Source organism: Camellia sinensis, chromosome 8, assembly GCF_055761805.1.
Source record: "Camellia sinensis isolate YWXY chromosome 8, ASM5576180v1, whole genome shotgun sequence".
In the NCBI taxonomy this organism is placed as follows: Eukaryota; Viridiplantae; Streptophyta; class Magnoliopsida; order Ericales; family Theaceae; genus Camellia; species Camellia sinensis.
Window position 1 is genome coordinate 166,830,171 of NC_138968.1, and position 7,101 is coordinate 166,837,271.

The 7,101-nt window shown below is 34.3% G+C and overlaps 1 pseudogene across 1 annotated transcript; it reads right to left on the reverse strand.

Annotated features, from left to right (window-relative positions):
- Positions 1 to 210: 210 nt before the first annotated feature.
- LOC145797297 (transmembrane 9 superfamily member 12 pseudogene) lies at positions 211 to 3,208 on the reverse strand (annotated as a pseudogene). The gene is made up of 2 exons (XR_014338657.1): positions 3,091 to 3,208; positions 211 to 2,474 (listed from the first exon to the last, which is right to left on the reverse strand). The product of XR_014338657.1 is annotated as a transmembrane 9 superfamily member 12 pseudogene (transcript).
- Positions 3,209 to 7,101: the final 3,893 nt, after the last annotated feature.

Consider the following 7,101-nt stretch of genomic DNA (forward strand, 5'->3'; position numbering starts at 1 on the left):
CTATAATTCATATAAATCTCACCCAAAATAATATATCCGTGATGATTTTAAAATTATAAATTATAATGTTGGATTTTTATTTTGAAATAAAAACCACATTACTGAATCCATGCCAGGAGCAGTCAAGGGAGAGATAGGGCTGCATTATATAGTCACAATTAGCAATATAACTGACTTTCTTTTCACCATAAAATCGAAAGAGTATACAAGGATATAAAGTTCAATTGATTACATCTAGTTTCCACTGCATCACAGAACGCAATGAGAATGAGACAGCTAAAACACAACTTCAATAGTATAAAAATCTGTAAACCTAAGGAAGTAGAGAAAATATAATAACCTCTCAATGCGGTGCAACATGATGTGTATCAAGACATATTTGGCAAATGCAAAATCTTGGATTGATCCCACTCACCAGGATACTTCAACCAACCCATGAGGATTAGCAAATATACCTTTTCAATCAATCTTCACCGATGAAAAAAGGTAATGGACAAAATAAAACGATATGAGGAAGCCAATAGTCCCCGTACACATCATGACCGCAATGGCCATGATCAGTGAATAACCAATATAAAGTATAGCTTACACAGGTCCACTCAAGCTCTTGAGATCAAAAACCAGGTAGTTGATCGAGTACAGGAACACATAAAGAGCAACGGAACCTGAAGCATAGAATGCTTTCCACCACCACTGCCAATCCTCAACAGAGATGCATGTAGGTAAGGACCACAGATACTTTTGCACAAACGATAACCAACAAAAAGAAGACAACAAGCAGGAATCCAAAGACATAATAGAACCTTCCTAGCCAGATGCTAGTAAGGATGAAGAGAAGTTCAATGAAAAGGGTTCCAAATTGAAGGGTCCCAGCCCCAAGAACAAGAAGCCATGATGGATATTTGCATGCAGGGATCTCTCTTGGGATTTGGTTAGTTCGTACAGGGTATTGAATAGGCTCAGCTCGTGTTCCTAAGAAACCTCCCAAAAGGGTTAGTGGCACTGAAATGCAGAACCAGAGAGATAGGAGAATAAAATACAGGGAAATGGGAATAGCACCGATGCTTTTGTTACCCTAGAGAATAAAATTCAGCACAGTGAGGATAACAAAACAAATTCCTGAGAAGAAGCATGCAACCAACCAGGCAACTGACCTCCAACCATCTGAAGTCCCCTTGATCGTTCTCCATAAACGTACACCAGCATAACCAGCAAAAGTCCCCAGGAAAAGATAAAGAATTATCATACCTGTCAACAACATTCCTCGAGAAGCTGGTGAAATGAAACCAAAGGCAGCAAATACAATAGTAACAATAGCCATCCCGCTGATCTGAACCCCATCTCCAATCATCACACAGAGTAGCTTTGAGTGATTTGGTTCTCTGAACACATCGCCAACGACAAGCTTCCAGCCTGAAAGCTCCTCATTCATCTGTGCTTGAGCTTCTTTGTCCAATTCCTCGTACCTTGGCAAATCCCTTCTAACTGTTTGTAAAAATATAACAAAAACAATACCAGTCGACTCAAGCACCTTTCATTTTCAGGTAAGCATCCCATCGAGATGGCCATCTAATATCACTCCTAACAAATTCAACTTCATAAGTGAATGATACTCTGTCTTGCTCCCTTATTATCTGAGATTTGTCAAGTTCCAACGGGCAGTTTACAGAGATATTGTCATACATATGGGGTTTTGACAGCACATCGGGGTCATGTTTAACACTGCAAGGGACAACCTCAAAACCGACTATCTCATATCCAGAAGCCGCCTCCTTATCAGCTTGAGAAATTGCACCCATACCCTCTTCCCCAGTACCAATTATCTGCACCCCTGCCCCTTCATACTCATGAACCAAAACCCTGAACTTGAGGTGATTGATCACATAGTCTTCATTACCATCTGGCGGTGTACACCCAACAGGAAACCAGTCCATTGAATCTTAATTCCGTTTTGTTGAGCAAACCTCATGGCAGGCAAATTATCCAAAATCATATTTACTTGATACAGATCACAAGTTCTCTGTTTCAATAGCTTTACCCCGTGCTCACTTAATGGACTTGTAATGCAGAGGAATACAGATTCATTGATGTTCATTCGAAAACGGTACGGAGAGTTGTCAATCTGATCTCCCATAAGGAGTTCTCCAAGATTCTTAGCACTATTCTTTATTCCCCCAGTGGTTTTGCAGTACGGGAGAGTGTAATAACTGAAGGGAAGCTCAGTTTCAATAGAGGTCAATGAATTAACTTTGGCAAATATTTCATGACCCGTTGAATATGTATGCATGTAGCTTCCCGGGAGGTAAAAACCATGGCTGGCATGTGAAACAAGAACGGCGTAAATGAAAGCTACCCAATATGCCCTTTTTGGGATCAACAAAGAAGCCATTGAGTTTGAAAAAGGAACACAAAGCAGATCCCTCAAAACTATTCTTAATCTAAGCTTACGCTCGCAGGTTTATTCCACATCAAATCTGCAGAAGTGAAATTTTCGTATCAGTCTTTCAAATTGATCTCACCTAATGGATATAGCAATTAAGAGGATCTCCAACCATCCCTTCCCAGAGAGAAGGTAAAATTGGCATCATGTAAGAAAAGAAAAATCACTATTTTCAACTAGAAAAGTACAGTTCTATTGTTTGACCAATAGAATACAAACAGCCACAGCCTATTTCAGATAAATAAGTATCAAATAGTCCTACCCCAAAATATACTTTATGTAATTACATATACAAGCAAATATATAAACACATATCACTGAGGATGTCTATAGGAATATATACATAAAGATTTAATACACAAAATATTATTTGTTCATCTACAGATCAATGAACTAATCCAAAAAATAAAAAAGCAAGCTTCAAACTAGGAAAATTCAACAGCTAACACTTCAAATCGAGGGCAGAGAAAATTGGAAGCCAGATTAGAGAACTAAACACATTCCACTAACTCTATAAACAAAGCGAAGAACAAACGTGTTAGAGTTATTGTGTTAAAGAGAAACGTGAAGTGATCACTGTGTTCTTCATAGATCTATAGATGGCGAGAGAGAGAGAGAGAGAGAGAGAGAGAGAGAGAGATTGAACGAACCAGTGGCAGATTGCGTAACTCAGCAACAATCATGTTCGATTCGACTCTGTTCGCCTGAGATCAAGGGTTTTAGAATCAATACAGATATTCAATTTTCTGAGTTTGATCTAAACGTTAACTGCTGTTAAACTTTAAAACTTATAATTTGACAACCGAACCATTTGGCTCAATACATATATATTTTTTAACCTTCAATGAAATATTAATGTAAATATGAGTGTAAGACACGTTTAAGATATGAAATTTATTACAAATTAATAGATATATATATGAAACATATTATGTAAAATTATTTTGTGTTATATATCTAAAAATATTATACAAATTAGTATTATATGTTATGTAAATATATGATAATTAGTTAAAATATTCTTCAATCCGTCAATCCGCCAAAAACTGTTCAAATCGCAATTTGTCAATCTGCTAATCCGCCAATTCACCATTCGATTTATAATTTTGCTCTCAAACCGCCCGAACTGCACCGTGCACACCCCTAATTAGCCCTATATATCGGTGCTCCAATTACTCGATTTAGATCTCATTGATTTAATTGACTTTTCTTATTAGTGATTGGTTTTGGTTTTGATGAAAATTAATTTTTTTTTTATTTTTTGTATTTTTTTCCAATTACTCGATTTAGATCTCATTGATTTTAATTGACTTTTCCTATTAGTGATTGGTTTTGGTTCCAGTTTGATGAAAATTAAAATTTTGTATTTTTTGTATTTTTTTATTTTTAATGAATATTTTAAAATTTTAAATAATTTTTTAATTTTTTTTAAATTTATTTAAATAGTAAAATATTTTGTGAAAAAATATTTTAAAAAATTAATAAATGCACAAAAAATATTAAAAATATATATTAAATTTTAATTTTTTTTTTGTATTTTTGGTATATAGTAAGTTTTTTAAAGATTTCTTTTACAAATATTATACTTTTTAAGTGTATTTATGTTAGACGTGTCTAAAATTTCTAAAAAAAATTCTTAAAATATTAAAAAAAATTATTGAAAATAAAAAAATAAAAAAATAAAATTTTCTAAAAAATATTTTCTGAAAATCAAAACGACAAATTACAATACAAAACAATACAAAGCAGTTGTTACTACGTACTATGTAATGGGTTGGGCTGGGTGGTCAGAACTTATTGTAGAATCGGACAGAGTTCTACATCTAGAAGCCGTGTAAATTATAGGAATTTATTTATTTATTTTTTTTTTAGAAGATTCATTCTTCTATTACATTCCATGTGGTTTTTTTTTTTTTTTTCCCTCTTTGGCCAAGTTTGATTTAGGATAAATTACAAATACACTCTCTCAGCTTTGTTTAAAATTCGAATTATCCCTTGTAGTTTGGAAAATTATAAATACTTTTCTGTTAGGATTTTTTATTTAACAGAATTAATTGAAAAAGTGAAATTTCTAGCTGTTCACCTACATAATAATAAAATTATCTGAATTATTAATTGAAATAAAATTTTAACATTATTAAAAACTGTTAGTTAACTTGATGATTTATTAATAAAAGAACATGATTGTTATAGAATTAAAAATCTTAGAGGGCATAATGTAATTTCTAGAACCATAGGGGGTAATTTGTAATTTAAGTAAATATCAGGAAATGTGTTTGTAATTTATCCTTTGATTTATGAAATTGGGTAGGAATTTAGAACGAGAAACAAAAAAAAAAATTATATTTTATTCATATTTTATTTTTATTTTTTCTTTTCTTTTTAAAATCTCTACACAAATATATAAACTAGGCATAACTTTTTGTATTTGTTTGAAGATCTCTCTTTGAATATATATTTATAATTTTTTTAATATATATGAAAAAAAGAGTTTTTTTTAAGGTCCCTGGTATTAAGATTTTATAGCATAAAGGGCATCTAATATTTTCATAATGTAACGCCCTCAAAATTAACCCATTATATATATCATTGACATGCATTATTTAAAGAAGACAATTTATTAATTCATTCATCAGAGTATTACTAAATAAAGCATTACATGTAACATTGAATAAAATGCCTTACAGGCTTACATCTTTCCAAGCCAACACTTGGATACAAAAATATGAGTTCTAACTCAATACAAGAAAAGCCCGAGGCTTGAATGTTTACATGTACTAATAAATAAAGACAATTAACTAAAGGTAGTCTTCTTCAAACCAGAAGCCAAACCCTCCCAAGCTAAGTCCTTGGAGGTAGTTTATCACCTGAACCTGAAAATGATGTTCCCATCAAGGGTGAGCCACAGCCCAGTAAAAATATTCTAAACCACATATAAGCAATGAATAAAGCAATAGCATTCAACAGATGGTTAACCAAGATAATCAATTACTTCATTTTACAGCCTCATGACACTATTGTCTAAGATACATTTTACTTTCCAACTTAATCAACATGGCTCAGAACCTGGCCGAACTTACAACAGTGAATTATATATATCATATTCACATTCTTCCAATATCAACAAACAAATGAGACTCAAGCTCAATTCAAAACACTTCATACTTCCAGATTGATACACATTTTAGTGCTGTATCAATAAAACACTTCTATATAAATAAGCACACATAAAAGTGATGCTAATGGAGTCCATCCCCTATCTCCTCCCAAACAAAAATCCGGTTTAGAGGTCCATCCCCTATCTTCCCCTAAACCGTGGAGTACATCCCCTATCTCTTCCCACACAAAACAATGTATGCAAATGCAATGCTCAATCAATACACGTATTTTCTGTATCAATGCAATAGTCAAAATTAATGACTTAACCAATGTGATTAGTTTCAGTTATTCCTAATCCACATGCAATGTCTACAACAATCACGACTATCCTCCACCGATAGCCCAAAACAGTTATTTCTAAACTGAAAATAACTATGTCAACAATTCAATAGACAAATAATTCAAATTATCCAACTACGCCATTTAATCAATGAATTCCCCAATTCCATGAATTAAACCATCTTTTCCCAACTCCATGAATTAATTATACAAATTAATTTAATAATACAACTAGGGTTTTTCCCAGAATTTACCAAAGTATCCCCAACATATCAAAATACCAAAACTTAGAACAAAACCTATAAAATGGAGTAGGAAATCCCTACCTCAAAGAAAACAACCCAAATGGTGAAGACAGAGATGAGTGCCCAAATACCAAAGTGCTCCAAATTGCCAAATGTTCAGATTAAATGAAAGCCCTCGACTCACTCTATCTTTTTAATGAAGGATCTAGGGTAGAAACACTCCCTAAGTGGATCAAATCTAAGAGAGAAGGTGAGTAGGGAGAGAGAGAAGTCGGACCTAGGGTTTGGAATCAAAAAGAAGATGAAAAGGACTGATCAAAACCCGCAGCTGTGTATATAAACTGGACAGGCTCGCTCGAGCGAAGCCTTTGTCGCTCGAGCGACCAGACACAGAAAATCTACGCTCGAGCCAAGGAAACCTTGCTCGAGCCAACAACCCAAAAGCTTGCTCGAGCAAAAGAAAACTCGATCGAGCGAAGAACTCAAATCCTCAGGTCTGTAATCAGACTCACGCTCGAGCGAAGGAACCATCGCTCGAGCGAAGAACAAACTAACTCGCTCGAGCGAAGAAAATCTCGCTCGAGCCAAGAATGCAGAGCTACAGGTCAATACTGGACGCCATCTCTCGCTCGAGCGACCAACTCCTCGCTCGAGCGAAGAACCAAAATCCTGGACAGCAACACTTGGTTTCTAAACCCAACCAACCTGAAACAAACCTGCCCAACACATCCTATAATTCCAAATGAGAAAATAAAGGACAACAACAACAATTATACAATGATAGAATCTACGGAACCTAAGTCCGGATACAATAATCAAATGGGAAAAGACCGGGGTCGCTATACATAATGTCTAAGGTCCCTCAATTTAATCCAAAAAAATTTCATCCAGAGAAATTTTGTCCAGAGAAATTCTGGACTTCCAAAGAATTTCTCTGGGTTCAACCCAGAGAAAATTCAAATTTTTCTGGGTTCATTT